Genomic DNA, 18,839 nt, shown 5'->3' with positions numbered 1-18,839 from the left:
AAATTTCCCCTTAGTATCCAAAAGGTTAGGTTGGGTTACGGGGTTACAGGGATAGGGTGGAGGCATGGGCTTAAGTCAGGTGCTCTTTCCAAGGACCTGTGCTGACTCGATGGGCTTCTGCATTGTAGATTCTGTGACAAGAGTGGGCAAGAGTCTGGCAGATGGAGTTCAATGTTGATAAATGTGAGGTCATCAATTTTGGTAGGAATTGGACAAAATGGACTATTAGTCAAATGGTAAAAAAATTGCAGCATGCTGCTGTGCAGAGGGACCTGTGTGTTCTTGGGCACGAATCACAAAAAGTTGGTTTGCAGTGCAGCAGGTAATTAAGAAGGCAAATGGAATGTTGTCCTTAATTGCTAGAGGGATGGAGTTTAAAAACAGGGAGGTTATGTTGCAGCTGCATAGGGTGCTGGTGAGGCTACACCTGGAGTACTGTGTACGGTTTTGGCTTCCTTACTTGAGAAAGCATGTATTGGCACTGGAGGGTGTGCAGAGGAGATTCACTAGGTTGATTCTGGAGTAGAGAGGATTAGCTTATGAGGAGGGACTAAGTAGACTGGGACTATACCTATTGGAATTTAGGAGAATGAGGGGGGATTTTATAGAAACGGATAAAATTATGAAGGGAATTGATAGGATAGAAGCAGAGAGGTTGTTTCCACTGGCGGTGAAACTAGAACTAGGGAGCACAGCTTCAAAATAATGGGGAGCAGATTTAGGATGGAGTTGAGGAGGAACTTCTTCACTCAAAGGGTCGTGACTCTGTGGAACTCCCTGCCCAGTGGAGCAGTTGAGGCTACCTCGTTAAATGTGTTTAAGGCAAAATTATATAGATTTTTGAACAGTAAAGGAATTAAGGGTTATGGTGAGCGGGCGGGTAAGTGGAGCTGAGTCCACAAAAAGATCAGCTATGATCTCATTGAATAATGGGGTAGGCTTGAGGAGCCAGATGGCCTACTCCTGCTCCTAGTTTTTATGTTCTGAAGTTATAGTCAGATGCTGCCTGACCTGAGTGTTTCCAACATTTTTGCTTCAGTTTTAATTTTTTTAACACTTTGGTTTAAAGTTTCAGAAGCACAGTAATTGGTTTCTATGCCTCTGTCAAATGCCCAGTTGAGCCAAACAATAAATCAAGCTAAGTCTTAATCAGAATAACATTTATTAAACAGTTTTCCACTTTCTCGAACCAGTAACCTGATGGATTGCCCTCCCTCTCCATAGCTTACTTCCCCTGAATTTGCCACAGAGCAGAGTAGTTTTTGTCAATCTTTTATTTTTTTAAATTATTTTCGTAACAGTTCACTGAAACATTTCAAATACTAGGTAAACCTTTGGGAGGCATCAAAAGTCAGTAGATTAGCACAAGGCATTGTAAACCATGTGAGAATGTTTTATGTCAGGACCCAAGAAACACTATGAAAGAAGGGTAAATTCAGCAACAGCCATTCGAGGAAGTTTAAACGTCCTCATTTAGATACACTTTGAATTCACAGCATAACTAATGCATGCATCCCTTTCGAAATCATGTTGCTGAAGTATCAACAATATCCACCAACACATCCATGTTTGGTCATGCTAGTAGGTTAGGCGTCAGTGTGTTCTCCTTCTGTGACTTTTCAAACAGCAGTTTCAATAGGTTTTTTGAGTTATTTATCACATTAATGTCTGATGGATTGTTATGAAGTTAAAGGGCAGAACATAGAGTGCGTGGTAAATGTTGGGCATCACCAGGGTTTCTGCACCTTGTTTAATGGACAGAAACTAACTGGATTCACAATGCATACGAGTGTCACGTCTCTGCTGACATGGAATTTGATGTTACACTGGACTGTCCAACACAGATTTTCAAAATAAATGTTAACTTTGTTCTTCAGTGGTATTAATTTTATGAAGAAAAGTATGTTTTTCTGCACTATTTAGTTATTTTCCCTTACACAATTGAAGTGTCATACCAAAGACTTAGGCCTTTATTTTCATCATGGTGGAGAGTTTCTTTGTCATGGCAAAGATTCCAAATTGGCCATGAATCCTAAGACCCGCTTTCAAACATAGTGGCCGGGATTCTCCAATCCCTTGGCCAAGTTCTGACGGCGCCGTGAAAAGTGGCTCCAACCACTCTGGCACCAATGGTCCCCGATATTGAGGACTGTTCCCCTCCTAGTGGGCTAGGTCAGCGCCGGAGTGGTCCCCAAAGCTCCAGCTGACGTGGAACGGCCGGCGTGAGTTCGCACATGCACACTATGGCCGACGTGATTCCGTGCATGTGCGGAACGGCCTACAGGGGCCCGGCGCGCAGGAGCATAGGCCCCCACGGAACCAGCCCGCCCGACGATCGGTAGGCACCGATCGCGGGCCAGGCCACTGTGAGGGCCCCCCGCCTGGGGTCCTGGGGTCGGATCCCCCCGCCACGCTCCAGGACAGCGCCCGCAGACACACTTTCCAGGTCCCGCCGTGTGGGATCTGAGTAACCCACGCCGGCGGGACTCGGCTGAACTTGGTGGCCACTTGGCCCGTCGGGGCCCCGTGAATTGCCGGGAGGGGGGCGCTTTCAATGGCCCCAGAATGGTGCGGCGCCGAACCCGTGGGCGCCTGAGAACCTGAGAATCGGCGTCGAAGAATAGGTAAGCCAGCGACGGGTTGGCGGGGCACGATTCTCGTGTCCCCCCAGGGATTTTCCGACCTGGCGCAGGGTCGGAGAATCCTGGCCAGTATGTTCCATTTTTGCAGGGGCAGGAGTAGAGTCGGGCCGGGGTTCACCCATGTGCAATTTACAAAGGCAGCTGGCCATTTACGTCACCAGCTACCCTCACCAAAGTGGAATTCTGGTAGGCCAGGAGTATGAAATGCAAAATGTGTACATTTGACCAGGTAAGGGGAGGCCTGAATTTGGTGGATTAATTTGGTTTGCCAGGATATCCCTTTGGATATGGTCCCGAGACACCTTTGGGAGAGTTAAGGCACCTTTTAGGATTATTTAAAATAAACATGAATGTGCGTAAAAAAAAGCATAAATTAATTGAAACTTTCAAGCTGTCAAAGAACTGTTACGTTGTCTAAGGATTGTCAAAGAACTGCTAAAGAACTGGGGAAAGGGGCATAGGAGGTATGAAGGGCCATGGGGCTGTATGGGGAGGGGGTATGAGGCGCAAAGTTTTGCATGGATGGGAAGTGTTTTTTACTTAATTCAACACAATGTAAGTGCACAGATGCAATCCTTTCACCCAGCATGCCTCCACACCACCAGCCCCAGCAATCGTTCTAGGGGCGAGGTACCTGACTTTGAATCCAGACCTCCTCCCTGGAATTAAAATCTGACCTGCAGGCAGCCGTTTGTGAAGATCAGGTTTGCAGAAAAGGGAATTCTATGAGCCAGGAGGGAAAATCGGGGCTTTGCCGTCACACAAACAGAATTCTTAGACCATAACCTAAGTGAAAAGCGAACGCAAAATATAACTCAAAGGAAAGTATTTTGTCAAACACGGATCAAACCTTAGAATTATCTAACGGGTATTAAGACATTCCAGCTGTGGGCGGCACGGTGGCGTAGTAGTTAGCACTGCTGTTTCATGGCGCTGAGGTCCGAGGTTCAACCCCAGCCCTGTTTAACTGTCCATGTGGAGTTTCCACATTCCTCCTTGTCTGCGTGAGCCTCACCCCCATAACCCAAAGATGTGCAGGGTAGGTGAATTTGGTGTGCTAAATTGCCCTTTAATTGGAAAAAAAATTATGAGGTACTCTAAATTTATTTTTAAAAATAATTAAGACCCTCCAGCTATTTACATCTCTGTCCTCTTTTAAGAGAATTCTTAAAAATCTGCCTTTTTGGCCCAGTGTCAAGTTTTGTTTACTAATTTTCCTGTACTGCGCCTTGGGACATTTTACTACATTAAAGGCACTATATAAATATATACAAAAGTCGTTGTTGAATAAAAGATATTCGAGGAGTTAAAGACACAGCTGGGTGAGTTGAAATATGGAAGGATGAGCTTGATCAATTCAAGCACCATTTTTTTGTTCTTTTCCTTATGTTCCACCAAGTTTAAAATGATCATGTCAAACAAGTGGTGATTAAATGATAACAAGCTTTGGTTTTGAAAACTGCTGCGATTGTACAACGGAGGCAAAGAGCTTTGTGGTTCTTGAAAAAAGAAGAAAGAGCATGCTCGTTTTTGGAGGTTCGAAGAATAAGTGTCACAGGATTCAGTGCAACAATAACATCAATAAGATGGAGGGATATGAACTTCTGGTCATTATTTTATGCAGTGCTAGCTGCAGCATGCAGTGAAGTATTTATGTTAGGTCTGTGTGCACTTCTTTCTTTACTTTTCTGGTCATTTTTGCCGCTTTCCCGGGCAGAGTTTGCTCTTTAGCAGGCCTGCCTGCACCCCCACACTCTGTTGCCCTCCACTTCGCACACTCCCCACACCCCCACCCTCCCCCCGGGCACAATGGTCCAAGATCAATAGATCCAATGCAGACCCTGTTCAGAGGATTGGTGTGAACGTGCTGTCAGACTTCTGCAGAAATGTTGAGTATCAGAGTTTTCCTCACAGCGAGTTATCATCATTCTCCTGCCTTGTATATTGACCCACTAAGAAGACCAATGCGTACCCATTACCTTGGAATGATCTTACACAGACCCTTGGAGGCAGAACATGGTGGCCGGGTAGGTGCCGGGGAATGGGGGTGGAGCGTGGGGAATGGGGAGGGGGGGGTGGATTGGAAGAGAGAGATTGGGGGGGCAGGAGGGAAATGGGGGAGATTGGGGAATGGGGGAAAGAGGGAAATGGGAGATTAGGGGAAGCAGGGAAATGGGAGGGGGAAGGTGGATTAGGGAGGGGAGGAGGATAATGCGGGGTAGGAATTGGTGGGGGTATTGAACTGATGGATGCAGCCTCACCCTTTGAGAATCTGGAGATGATGAGGGCCTCCCTGGTCTCTGCCTGTACCCCGGTCTCCGGCTTCTCCTCGGTCTCGCGCCCTAGCCCCTCCTGGTCTTCCTCCTTCTCTTCCTCCTCAGTTGAAATGGAGGGAAACACGGGCAGAATTTTTACAGTCTATTGTCATGGATATTCACTTCCAGACCAATTTGGAATTATCCAAGGCCCAGACGAAAGAGATTCCTTAGACACAAGGGGTGGAATTATCCGGCTTCCCAACCATCTGTTTCTCAGTGGCAGGAGGCGGCGCACCATTTGTTGGCAGCGGGATTCTCTGTTCCCGCCACTGTCCATGGGAATTCCCATTGAAGCCACCCCAAGCTGCCAGGAAACCCATGGACAGGGGTGCACTGCCAACAGGACCAGAGAATTCTGGCCATGGCTGTTTCAGGTTTGGATAAAAGGCAGAAGTTGAACAAGTTAACACACTGCTTTATTTGGTAGGCCCGATAGTAGACAAAATTATCACTGGACAAGAAATCAACGAATTATCTGCAAAATTTGTTGAAGATTTAAAATCATTTCAGATTTCTTTTAACCTCAGAAATAACAGAACCCTTAAAAGGTGAAATTCAATAAACATGTCTAGCAGTCAGGAGAACCTCTCAACTCCTTCGTTAATGAATTGTGCAGAATGGCTGAAGCTGTGATTATGGTGATCTGAAATCTGAGCTAATCAGGGATGGAATAGTTGTCAGAATGGTTGATGACGTACTTTAGACATGCTTCATGTGAAGGAAGATTTAACCCTTGAGACAGCCATTTACAGCACTGATCCATATTAAGGGGAGAAAATATAGTGGTGGAAAGGTTAGTAAAACAACGCAAAAACAGGGGCACTACAGGTCAAGGGAAGCAATAGCCTAACTGACCAATAAAGTGACGATGTCAATGCTGTGGGGAAAAAGTCATGATCAATGTTTGACTATTTCAGCCCAATGATTTCAATGTAACCAAATAGGACAACTCGGGAGGCTGTGCAAAGCCAAATCAAAGTGCACAGAAAATCCCAAGTGGATTTACGAGATTGAGACAGTACACCAAGAAGACACAGAGACATGCTTCTTGGGTGAGGTCAAAGATCCTGGATTTTCATTCAGGAATACAGATATCTTCATTAATGGCCAACTCACAAACTTTGAATTGGACATGGGAGCCATTGTTACGGATCTATCGGACAAAGAAATGTGGCTGAGAGACCACTGGCTATAACCAACAGACACACCACTTTATGGGCCCCGAGGAATCTGACTTCTGGTCATAGACATGATTCTGGAACCATTAAGTATGGTGGCAAACAAAACTTCGAGCTGATGTATGTCATTCATAACCAGTCGTTTTTCTGTTTTGTGTAGGGATTCCTCTGTAGCCCTTGATCTCCTCAAAATGGCAGATGTCAGGACAATTACTGTTGTAAATTATACAGAATTGCAAGTTCCCAGAGCTCCAACAAGGAAGATTCTCTTGGCTAGGACTTTAGTTCTGAATTGTTGTCTTTCTGCAGAGCAGGTTTATCCACTTTCATTCCAGCTGCCAGATGCCCCTCGTTGGTCAGGAGCACCAACCACTAAAATGACGACCAACAATGAGAATAGTTTCAACCTCTAGCTCCGATGCCAGATGGACAGATAAACCCTGAGACCACAGAACAGACTCTGTGATTCCCAGTCACCATGAAAGTGACACAAATAATGAAGGAATCGAGTAGCAGCTATCTAGAAGATTATAGTGTGTCCCTCCTTCACCCATTATACCACACTTTTCTTACCCACATTACCGCCTTAGATCCTCTCCTTGTCCACCTTAGTCTCTCACCTAACCTACATTCTCACCCAATCTATCCCCTTCCCCACTGTGGTGATATGATTTGCATACCTGTCTGCCATTGGGGCAGAACACCGGCTTACCATTGGCCCTGGTCGGTCATGTGCCTCTCGACCGATTGGTCGAGAGGCTGAGTTAACCGCGCCTCCTTGCCGAGGTATAAATAGTCAAACGCCCGGCGGTCGTCCATTTTATTGTAGACGACTGCAGGGCTAAGTTCTAGTTTATTAAAGCGTAACTTTTGTAAAGCAACTCGTCTCTCATGCAATTGATGGCCCATCACCCACATACCTTACCCACCTTTGCCCGTCACTCACACTGCCTCCTTACACATCCACCCGCTGTCTGTAGCTTTTCAAAGAAACATTTGGGACATTTAAGCTCTTTATTTACAGAATACAGCAACTAGTGCCGTAAAAAGGGGGCATGGTTTCTGCATTGATTCTCTACGCTGCTCCATCGACTGTTTCCGGTGTCGCGAGAGTTTGGAAGGATCCTCCATCGGAAGACTGGCGTGAAATATCGGTGGAAGGGATGTGCATTTTTCTGTCTGTTCAGGGTTGGAAATAAGGACTCCAACCCAGGACGGAAGATTCTATTGTGTAACGTATCATTTTACCTGCGGAAGACATGCTTATTCAAAGATTACATGAATACAAAAGTGTAACTTTTCACAGCTAAAGGAAGTCATAACAAACACGCTTTCTTTACACCAGTTGATTTTATCCAGATGTTTATGAATGAATCATAAAATATTTCAATAGTTACTATGCCTTTTCACCTCCAGTAGCATTCTGAATAATAAAGCATTCCAATTGATTGTTTCAATCATCTTCGTGAAATATTTCATAATTGTATTATCACAACTCAGACACTTTGCAAGGTTTTATCTAGATTTATGGTGTTGTCTGTTACAAATCATAGAATCATGGAATGGTTACAGCATAGGAGGAGGCCATTGACCCATCACCGCCTATCTTTAAGGGCTACTCAGCTATTCCCACACCCCTGCATTTGACCTTTGGCTATGCAAAATTTATTTCTTCTGATAATTATCCAACTTGGGAATGATTTTTCAAATTTATTCATTGGGATGTGGGTGCCGTTGACTGGGCCAACGTCTATGGCCCAACCTACCCCTAATTGCCCTTCAACTGGATGGCTTGCTCGGGCATCAAGACCAGACCAGGTAAGGAGGGCAGATTTCCATTCATGAACCAAATGGATTTTTACGACAGTAGTTTCATCGGCACCATTAGACGTTCAGATTATTATTGAATTGAATTTCACCATCTACCACGGTGGTATTCAAAACCCAGGTCCCAAGAGCACCGCCCTGGTTCTCTGAATTACTGGCCCAATGACAATATCACTACCTCACACCATTTATCTATTTCACAGTCACCAGCTTTAGTTTCAGGCCTAATATAATTAACTAGTAAAATGTATTTCAATACTTATTTAGGTAAGAAGAAGATGCAGGGAGCAGGCCACTCTTTGGCCACTCAGCAACTTACTGTGAAAGAGGGAAGACAAGGGTTTTCCAGAGCATCATGTGGTACAGAAGATGTGCCGTGCTGTGGAGTGCTGAAATATTCTTCACAAATGAGGCTGCGACTTCCCCCATGGAGTTTGTAGGCAGAGGAGTATTGTGCTCTGCTAGGCCCCACAAAGGAATTTGGATTGCTTACCTGGAAGGAACCAACCGCCGACCTGCTACACCCTAGCAGGGATAATGCAGAGACTTTCGCATTCAAACCCACTTAAAATACCAGTGTGATCCAATTAACACCATGGGCGGGATTCTCCCAGTCCCGTGCTTCGAGAATCCCCGCGAACGGGCCATGTTGCCCCGATGCCGGCACGCGATTCTCCGCGGTTAACGCAGCGCTGGTCGCGGGCCGCTCTATGCGGCCGGCCCACTGATTCTCCGGATGGGCCGAGCGGCCGTAGGAAAAGAGCCGAGTCCCGCTGGCGCTGTTCTAACCTGCTCTGGGCCGGCGGGACCTCAGCGTTTAAGGGTCAGGTGGTGGCCTGTGGGCAGGGGAGGGGGGTCCGACCCCGGGGGGGGCCTCCGTTGTGCACTGACCCGCGATCGGGACCCACCGATCGGAGGACTGGCCTCTCTGGCTGGGGGCCTCCTTTCCTATGATACGGCCCCTGTAGTCCTGCGCCATGTTGCGTTGGGGCCGGCGCATTGAAGGAGGCCACTGCGCATGTCCTTGTTGGCGCCAGTGTAACTGCGCATGCGCGGATACCGCGGCGCCCTGTTCGTGCCGGGATCTGCAGCTGGAGCGGCCCAAACCGCTCCAGCGCCGTGCTGGCCTCCTGTAAGTGCCAGAATTAGACGTGGGAGAGGCCCGTTCATGCCGTCGTAAAACGCAACGGCGTTTAAGGCGGCGTGGACACTCTGCCGCGGGATTGGAGAATCCCGCCCGCCCCATATATAAATCAATTATCATTGATGTAGGCAGTTGCCAACTGAACAAAACCCAATGGCATTAATAATGAAACAGGAAATCAAGCTAATCCAAGCTCTCCAAGCAGCGAGTTTTAGAACTCCCTCCAGCGGTAGTGTTATTGCTTGTCTATTCATGGTATAAACAGAGTAACTTGAAAAAACGTTTTGCGGTGGTTTTGTTCAAAGTTCCATAATAGGCAAAGAATGTTAAATATTTGAGCATTTAATTAGTGCAGAGTTTGTTGGTTTAGACTACGCTAATCATCACCTGTTAAATGTTGCATGCTGCTAACAGATATTCAATAATATTTTAAAAAATCCATGAACATGAACATTTAATATGAACTTGGGGCATTTATTGTTGTAGACAATCAACTTGTATTGGAAAGGTAGCCTGATAAAAGACAAAGTGTTGACATTTAAATTTAAACTCTGGGGTTTTGCCAAGTGCGTCTTCTCTTTCTTATGGCTAATTGGTGGGTAAGCATCAAAGAATAAAAATGCATAAATATTGTAAATCTGTAGAAACAAACTGTTGATGAATTCTAAATACATATTAAAGCAAATTAAATTTCTTGGGTGCGATCTACCAGTCACGATACACCCGAAAGGTGGCACAGCCGGTAATTGTCGGGAGATCCCTGTTCCGGGAACTACTCGGCTCGCCTCGCAAGATCTTACGCGATCTCCCGAGGCATTGCACCACAATTTTTAAATTCTGCATATTGGACCGAGACAACTAGTCTCTCTCTAATATGCAATCCCTGATCTCCCGACTAAATGCTGCCTGGGCGGGTAGCTCCCCACAGAAGCCCCAAATTAAAACAGAGTCTCAATAAATAGTTTGGTGTTTCTCAGTGCTGCAAGCACCACAAAACACCCAGATAAACGCACTCATCACGAGGCTTCCAATTTGGATTGATTGCACCCCTTTTTTGTCTTTTGTTCCTGCCGTTATGTGTGGAATTACTCCAGTTATATGTGAACTACTGCTAGCTAATGTGTTTGTCTGTCATGACCTACTTAATGACGATAACAAGATTCTGCAAGTGTGATTTTAACCATGCCTACTCTGCAGGGAGCTTGGAATGGTGGGGAGTGGGATGGCAGATAGTTCAAATCCCAGACAAGATTCAACAGTCAACATCCCACTCTCTTCCTGCAGGCCAGCAACTACATCGCATACTCCCAACGTAATCCATACCACCAAGACCAACTACATGTACAACAGATTGAGCATGTGCAACAGCACCTGACAAGATAGTGGTGCATTAAATATCTCAGAAGAAAATGGGAAGTGCTTTTCAGGCCGAGACTAAATCCAAGGTGCTTGGTGTCCAAGGAGAGGAGCCAACTGCCAGGCTCTGATGCACTATGCATGACTTAGGTGCTTTTAAAAATTTCATGGCTCGGCCAGCATTGTTGTCCATTCCTAGTTGCCCTTGAGAAGGTGGTGGTGGGCTGCCTTCTTAAGTTGCTGCAGTCCATGTGGTGTAGGTATACCCACTGTGCTATTAGGGAGGGATTTCCAGGAACTTGAGCCAGTGACAGTGAAGGAACGGAAATACATTTCCAAGTCAATATGATAAGTGACTTGGAGGGGAACTTCCAGGTGGTGGTGTTTCTATGAATCTGCTACCCTTGTCCTTCTCATGGGTTTTGACACTGCTGCCTATGCCACTCAGCTGAATTGCTGCACTGCATCTTCTAGATGGTACACATTGCTGCTCCTGTGTGTTGGTGGTGAGGGGAGTAAATGTTTGTTTAAAAGCTGCCTTGATGTTAAGGGCAGTCACCCTCATCTCACTCTGCAGAGAAAGTGGGCTATTTTGTCCTGAATGCTGTCGAGCGTCTAGAGTGTTGTTGGAGCTGCACTTATCCAGGCAAGTGGGGAGTATTCCATCACACTCCTGACTTCTGTCTTGTAGGTGGTGGACAGGCTTTGGGGAGGTGAGTTATTCACCACAGGATTCCTGTTCCCTAACCTGCTCTTGTAGTCACAGTATTTCTATGCTGAGTCCAATTCAGTTTCTGGCCAATGGTCACCCCCAGGATGTCAATAGTCGGGAATTCAGTGATGGTATGCCATTGAATGTCAATGGTAGATGGTTTGATTCTTCCTTTTGGAGATGGTCATTGTACGGCACTTATAGAATTTACAGTACAGAAGGAGGCCATTTGGCCCATCAGTCTGCATTGGCTCTTGGAATGAGCACCCTACATCAACCCATGCCTCCACCCTATCCCTGTAACCCAGTAACCGCACCTAACCTTTTTTGGATACTAAGGGCAATTTACCAATCCAACTAACTGCACATCTTTGGACTGTGGAAGGAAACCAAAGCTCCCAGAGGAAACACACGCAGACACGGAGAGAATGTGCCGACTCCGCACAGACTGTGACCCAAGCTGGGAATTGAACCTAGGACCCTGGAGCTGTGAAGCAACTTTGCTACCGTACCTGTGTGGCATGAACGTTACTTGCTACTTGTCAGCACAAGCCTGGATATTGTCACGGTCGTGCTGCCCTTGCACATGGACTGCTTCAGTGTTTGAGGAGTCATGAATGGTGCTGAACATTGTGCAATCATCAGCAAACAGCCCCACAGCTGACCTTAGGTTGATGAAGCAGCTGAAGATGGTTGGGTCTAGCGTACTACCCTGAGGAACTTCTGCAGTGATGTCCGGGGGTTGAGATGACTGACCTCCAACAACCGCAGCCATCTTCCTTTGTGCTGTGAGTCCAACCAGTGGAGAGTTTTCCCCCTGATTGCCATTATCTCCAGTTTAGTTAGGGCTCCTTGATGCCATATTGGATCAAATGTTGCCTTAATGTCAAGGGCATTCACCTTGCCTCTGGAGTTCAGCTCTTTATCTATTTTTGAACCAAGGCTTTAATGAGATCAGGAGCTGATTGACCGTGGCAGAACCAAAACTGAGCATTCATGAACAGGTTATTGCTGAGTAGATGCCGCTTGATAGCACTATTGATGACCCCTTCCATCACTTTGCTGATGATTGAGAGTAGACTGACAGGGGTGTAATTGGCTGGGTTGGATTTGTCCTGCTTTTATTGTCAGGGCCCATAGCCTTTGAAGTATCTAGTGAATTCAGCCATTTCTTGATATCACCTATCATCGAATTGGCTGAAGACTGGCATCTGTGATGCTGTGTCCGCTGGAGGAGACCAAGATGGATGATCAACTCGGCGCTTCTGGCTGAAGATTATTGCAAATGGTTCCGCCTCAACTTTGGCACTGTTGTGCTGGGCTCCTGGAGGGGTACAGATTCATCAGCTGATGGTGGATGTTCCGTGATAATCAGCAGGATGTCTCCTTTCCCATGTGCGACCTGAGGTAATGAGACTTCATGGAGTCTGGTGTCGATGTTGATGATCCCAGGGAAACTCCTGACCGAATGTATACCATTGTGCCGGCACCTCTGCTGAACCTGTCCTGCCAGTGGGACAGGACCTACCCAAAGATGGTGATCATAGTGTCTGGGATGTTATCTATAAGATAAGACTTCTTAAGTATGACTATGTCAGGCTGCTGCTTAACTAGTCTGTGAGGCAGCTCTCACAATTTTTGCACAACCCCCAAATAAGAGTCCCAAATCAGAGATGCCCCAAATCAGAGATCCCCCAAATCATAACCCCCTTAACCAAATAAAACTTAAGCAGATAAATTAACTCCTCAAAGCTTTTTAAATATAAAACTAAATAGTTGTATAGTTTGTGCTGTGAGTCCAACCAGTGGAGAGTTTTCCCCACTGTCACCACTGTCTGGAAGTTAAAGAGCCATCCAGGCAGAAACAGTGAAAATAAATCACTGCTTTTTCACAGGCAGAAGTGTAGAAAGCAGCAGCTGTTACTTCACAGAAAGCCAAAACACACCAAAAGGCTTTAAACCCCTTCAGACCCTTTGGTCTGTGAGGCTTCTATTCACTTTCAAAGAGAAAAAGCTTTTAGTAGGCTGTAATTGATAGGGTAATAGTTTCTAAAGAGCCAGGTGTCTGGATTGTTTATTTTTCACCTCCCTTCATACTTGAATGCATCTTGACTAACCTGCTGTGAACATAACATAACCACAATGTTTATAAACATCCAGCAATAAGACCATAAGAGATAGAGCAGAATTATGCCATTCGGCCCATCGAATCTGCTCCACCATTCAATCGTGGCTAATATGTTTTTCATGCCCATTTGCCTGCCTTCTCCCCATAACCCTTGATCTATGATTGACAGGTCACCACCACATGAAAATCAGTTAAGTGCATTCTGCTGGGAAAAGGAGGAAGTGAAGGCACTTATCTCTGAGGTGTTAAAACATATGGGGGGGGGGGTGTTCTCTGATAGGGTGGTCTCTGAAATGGGTAGTCTCTGATATGAGGGGGGCTCTGTTATGGGGGGTCTCTGATATTAGGAGGGTCTCTGATAGAACATAGAACATACAGTGCAGAAGGCGGACATTTGGCCATCGAGTCTGCACCGACCCACTTTAGCCCTCACATCCACCCTATCCCTGTAACCCAAAAACCCTTCCTAACCTTTGGACACTAAGGGCAATTTATCATGGCCAATCCACCTAACCTGCACATCTTTGGACTGTGGGAGGAAACCGGAGCACCCGGAGGTAACCAACGCAGACACAGGGAGAACGTGCAGACTCCGCACAGACAGTGATCCAGCGGGGAATCGAACCTGGGACCCTGGTGCTGTGAAGCCACAGTGCTAGCCAATTGAGGAGGGTCTCTGATATGGGGGGTCTCTGATAAGGGGGGTCCCAGATATGAGGAGGGTCTCAGACACGGAGGTCTCTGATATGAGAGGGTCTGTGATGGGGGTTTCTGAGAGAGGGTAATCTCTGAGGGACGGGGTCTTTCAGGGAGCCTTCTGATGGACTTTGGGGTCACCTACTACATACCTACCACTTTGTCCCACTGTGAGGTCCACCGCGTCATTCGGTGGTCCACCACTGAAAAATAATTGCACCAAAACAAGCCCACGTATATTCTGGCCATGAGGGCCGGAGCATCACAGACGCATGGAGAATCAGGTTTCCAGCCCATTAATCAGAAGCAAATGATCCATTAGCAGCTGCCCGGTGGCACTGAGCATATAGCTCACTGTCTCTGCCACTGGATGCCGCAGCATCGGAATGGGCTGCGATCCCGTTTCTTACTCGACATAAGATTCTCCACCGTATCAGGAAATCCACTACCAGTGGTGGGTGGTGGAGAATCCCGCCCAAGGACAGGAAGCAGGAGATGCCAATGATTTTCTACTCGACACTTTGTTTAAACGTAAGATGAGCCACAGTCATGGGAAATTTTTATAAATGCTCTCCACTTATGACTTGGTGCTTCAGGGCACTTTCAAAATGCAATTACATTTTAACTTGGTTTCCTCCATTCCCTTCACTTTAGCCAGCAAATTTCTGTCAGCTTAAAGCAACATCCCCTTTGATTTTTTAAAATCCTTTGTGAAATGTGAACATTTCTGGCAAGGTCAGCATTTATTGTCTATCCCGAATGGCCCTTGAGAAAGTGGTTATGAGCTACTAAGAAGGAAGTTTCAGGATTTTGATCCAGCAACAGTGAAGGAACTAATTCCAACTCAGTATGGTGTTTGACTCTGAGATAACTTGTTCTTGCTGTTCTGAGAGAACATGCTCCTGCTGTCCTTATCCTTCTAGTTGTTACAGGTTAGCGATTTGGAATGTGCTATTGAAGGAGCCTTAGTGAGTTGCTACTGTGCACCTTAAAGATGGTACACACTTCTGCCACTGTTCATTAGTGGTGGAGGGAGTGAATATTTAAGATAATCGGTGGTATACCAATCAAGCAGGCTGCTTTGGCCTAAATGGTGTTACATTCCCTGAGTGTTGTTAGGAACTGTAATAAGGAAGGAATGTGTCAATTATACTCCTGATACAAGGCCTGTAGATGGTGGATAAGCTTTGGCGAGTGGGAGGTGACTGGTGCTTTGAAGAATTGCCAGCCTCTGATTTGCTATTAGCCTCAGTATTTATATGGTTGGTCCAGTTCAGTTTCTGGTCAATAGTAGCACCCAAGATGCTGATGGAAGGAGATTCAGTGATGGTAATGCCAGGGCCGGCTCAAGGCACCGGCAACTCGGGCAGTCGCCCGGGGCGCCATGTGCTGGGGGGCGCCAGAGACTCGGGTCCCGCGCATGCGCAGTTGGGCCGGTACCAACCAGCGCATGCGCGGTGGCCGCCCTCCCCCAAGGCGCCCCCCCCCCGGTCCGCCCCCCCGCTCGGTCCTCCCCGCCCGCCCCCCCCTCGGGTCCGCCCCCCCCCTCGGGTCCGCCCCCCCGCCCCCCCCTCGTGTCCGCGCCCCGCCGCCCCCCCCTCGGGTCCGCGCCCCCCCTCGGGTCCGCCCCCCCCTCGGGTCCGCCCCCCCCTTGGCTCGGCCCCGCCCCCCCCCCCTCGGCTCGGCCCCCCCTCGGACCCCCCCTCGGCCCCACCCCCCCACCCCTCGGCCCCGCCCCCCCACCCCTCGGCCCCGCCCCCCCAAGGGCGCCGAAGTTCAGCTTGCCCGGGGCGCCAGCAACCCTAGGGCCGGCGCTGGGTAATGCCATTAAACATCAAGGGGATTCTCTCTTTTTGGAGATGGTAATTGTCTGATACTTGTGTGGCGCACATGTTACTTCCCAATTGTCAAGCCAAACCTGAATGTTGTTCGGATCTTGCTTCATGTGGGCATGAGCTTTTTCCACATCTGAGGAGTCCTGAATGCTGCTTAACATTGTGCAATCATCAATAAATATTCCCATTTCTGACCTTATGATTGAGCGAACATTGTTGTTAAAGCAGCTGAAGATACTTGGATCTAGGACAGTCCCTGAGGAACTCCTGCAGTGATTGACTAACAACTGCAAGCCAGGAAGGCAGTGGTTCTGATACTGCCCTCTTGGGAACTCCTCTGTATTCTTTTCTCCAGTCTAAAAAGTAACTGTTCACTGTTACTCTCTGTTTTCTGTTACAAAGACAATCTCGCATCCATGCTGCCAACGTCCCTTTTATTCCATGGGCTTTAATTCTGCTAACAAGAATGTAATGTGGCTCTTTGTCAAAGTGTTAAACATCTTTAATGTCCATTGGTGCAATTCTGAAAGGATAATAAAGTGGCTAATACTGAAATCTTAATAACAATGAGAGCATGGAAACTTAAACAATTAGGAGGGCCCTTGTCCTGAATTCTGAGTTCAACCTTCACTGATCAGCACTTTAGGAAAGGATTTTACTTTTACAAGGTCTACAGAGGATAGGCAATTAATGTAAAATGAAACTGTGTTATAAATTGACTGGACTTGTATGACTTCCAAGCCTCCTTCCTAAAATAAATTTGAACCAGTGTGCGAAGTATGACAGTTCAGGATGATAGACAGAACCAAAAAGAGGCTACTGGCCTAATGCCTCTGAAAAGTAGGAAATTTGCTTTGTTCCAAGACACGGTGTGGAGAAATAGTTTCTTCAAAGGAATCGTTTTATCTATTTATGCATTTTTATGAAATCCTGTTGTTTCTTTGAATGAATGGAAAATGACAGTTTGAGACCTGTGGTGCATCATCCTAAAACAGACCTGACATTCAGTTTAGTCAGTTCTCGGGAGAAACACATCAAAAAAACATATGATAGATCCAAGGTTTTAATATCTGACTGATATGGTGATCTCACTTCAATTTAATTCATTTTGTTTCATTCCATTGGCTGGGATGTTGCCAGAATCATCACCACTTTGCCCTGCATTGTGATCTCAAGGGACCCAGAAGGCAGGATCCTGCCAACAAAAGCTTTCATGCTTTATGTCTTCCTGGTATAAATTAGCCTACCTTCTCTGCTGCATACATATGATGTGGAGATGCCGGCGCTGGACTGGGGTGAGCATAGTAAGAAGTCTTACAACACCAGGTTAAAGTCCAACAGGTTTGTTTCAAATCGCTAGCTTTCAGAGCAGTGCTCCTTCCTCAGGTGAATGAAGAGGTATTTTCCAGAAACATATATATAGACAAAGTCAAAGATGCATTGTCTTGCATCTTTGACTTTGTCTATATATATGTTTCTGGACAATAACTTTTCATTCACCTGAGGAAGGAGCAGTGCTCCGAAAGCTAGTGATTTGAAACAAATCTGTTGGACTTTAACCTGGTGTTGTAAGACTTCTTATGCTGCATACATAGGAAGAGTACACTCAGGCAGCACTGGCAATCCTATATCCCTCATCTATAACAAGGACCATGAGCAACATCTCAGTGTAAGGCTGACTGCCTCCACAGTGTGTTCTATGTAGTCTTTGCCATTTGGTAAAATTATTCCCAAGCCTGATACTATATTGGATTTAGTGCTTAGTAATTCCTGAGAAGTTATTAGTAGTCAGTCAACCCTTGGGCTGTAGTGATCATTTTATAGTTAGATTTGGTACGGTATTAAAGGCTGGGGCCAAAAATAATAGCACAGAGGTGCATGACGTTAGGAGAGCACGTTTTGAGTTCTGAGAAAAGCTCCAGGGAAGATTAAGTGGGAAGTTGAATGAGAAAATAAACAGTAGAAGAAAACTGAAACATTTAAAAAACATTTTGAGCGACGTTGAATGGAAATCTATCCCTTTGAGAAACGGCAAGATGAAGATCATAATAGCTTAATAAGAGATCAAAACAATTCAAAATGCCAAGAAAACATCTTTGCCAGTGCTCCTGTATGAACAGAAATCTTTCAGTTCAAAATCTATCCGAGTTAAAAATCACCTTGAATATCTCTTTGGATGTTAAAAGCTTTAAGCAATAGAATGCAGATAACAGTGTCATAAATCTTGAAGAAAAGGTTTTTTTCAATTGTTGAATGGGCAAAGGGGCCATATCGTTTGGTCCAGACCAGCTTGAGTTCCCACAGTACGCCGTGAGAGCAGATTTCAATCAGAGCAGCAGATGGAGGATTGCTACTGCTGACCAGAATATCAGGGGTTTGAACATGTGAGCCCGACTCTCCCCTACTCATAGCCGTTCAGTGGTCCCAGTTGAAAGTAATAACGTTTAAATGGAAAAGTTGCAAATGACAGAAACCTGGATTAAAGGGGTGGCATGGAGGCACAGTGGTTAGCACTGCTGCCTCATAGCTCCAGGGTTCCAGATACAATTCAAGCCTTTTGGTAGCCATGATGTGGCGATGCCGGCGTTGGACTGGGGTGAGCACAGTAAGAAGTCTTACAACACCAGGTTAAAGTGCTATGTAATGCTATGTAAATTCTATGATCCCATGAAAGACTGAAAAACTGAAAATGTGCAGCAGTTTGGTCAGCTTCTGTGAAGAGGGAAAAGCAGGTTCTGATGTTTATGGCATGTATTCGTCTTCATTGCTGAAGGCTAAGTCAGGAAACTGTGAGGGTTAAACAGCACAGAGGAGGTTTACGAACAACAAAAAAATGATATGAAATAGAAGTAGAAAAGGCATGGTTGCAACAGATCTTAAACTAAAACAAAAGATGAAGTAAAACACTGAATAAAACCAATCATAAGAAGAGAAAAGTAACAGGTGCAAATTGTGGATTAAAACCAAATGCTTCCAACCAAACCCTGACACACGTACTCTCCT

Source organism: Scyliorhinus canicula, chromosome 6 (assembly GCF_902713615.1).
Source record: "Scyliorhinus canicula chromosome 6, sScyCan1.1, whole genome shotgun sequence".
NCBI classification, from domain to species: domain Eukaryota; kingdom Metazoa; phylum Chordata; class Chondrichthyes; order Carcharhiniformes; family Scyliorhinidae; genus Scyliorhinus; species Scyliorhinus canicula.
This window is presented reverse-complemented; position numbering follows the sequence as displayed.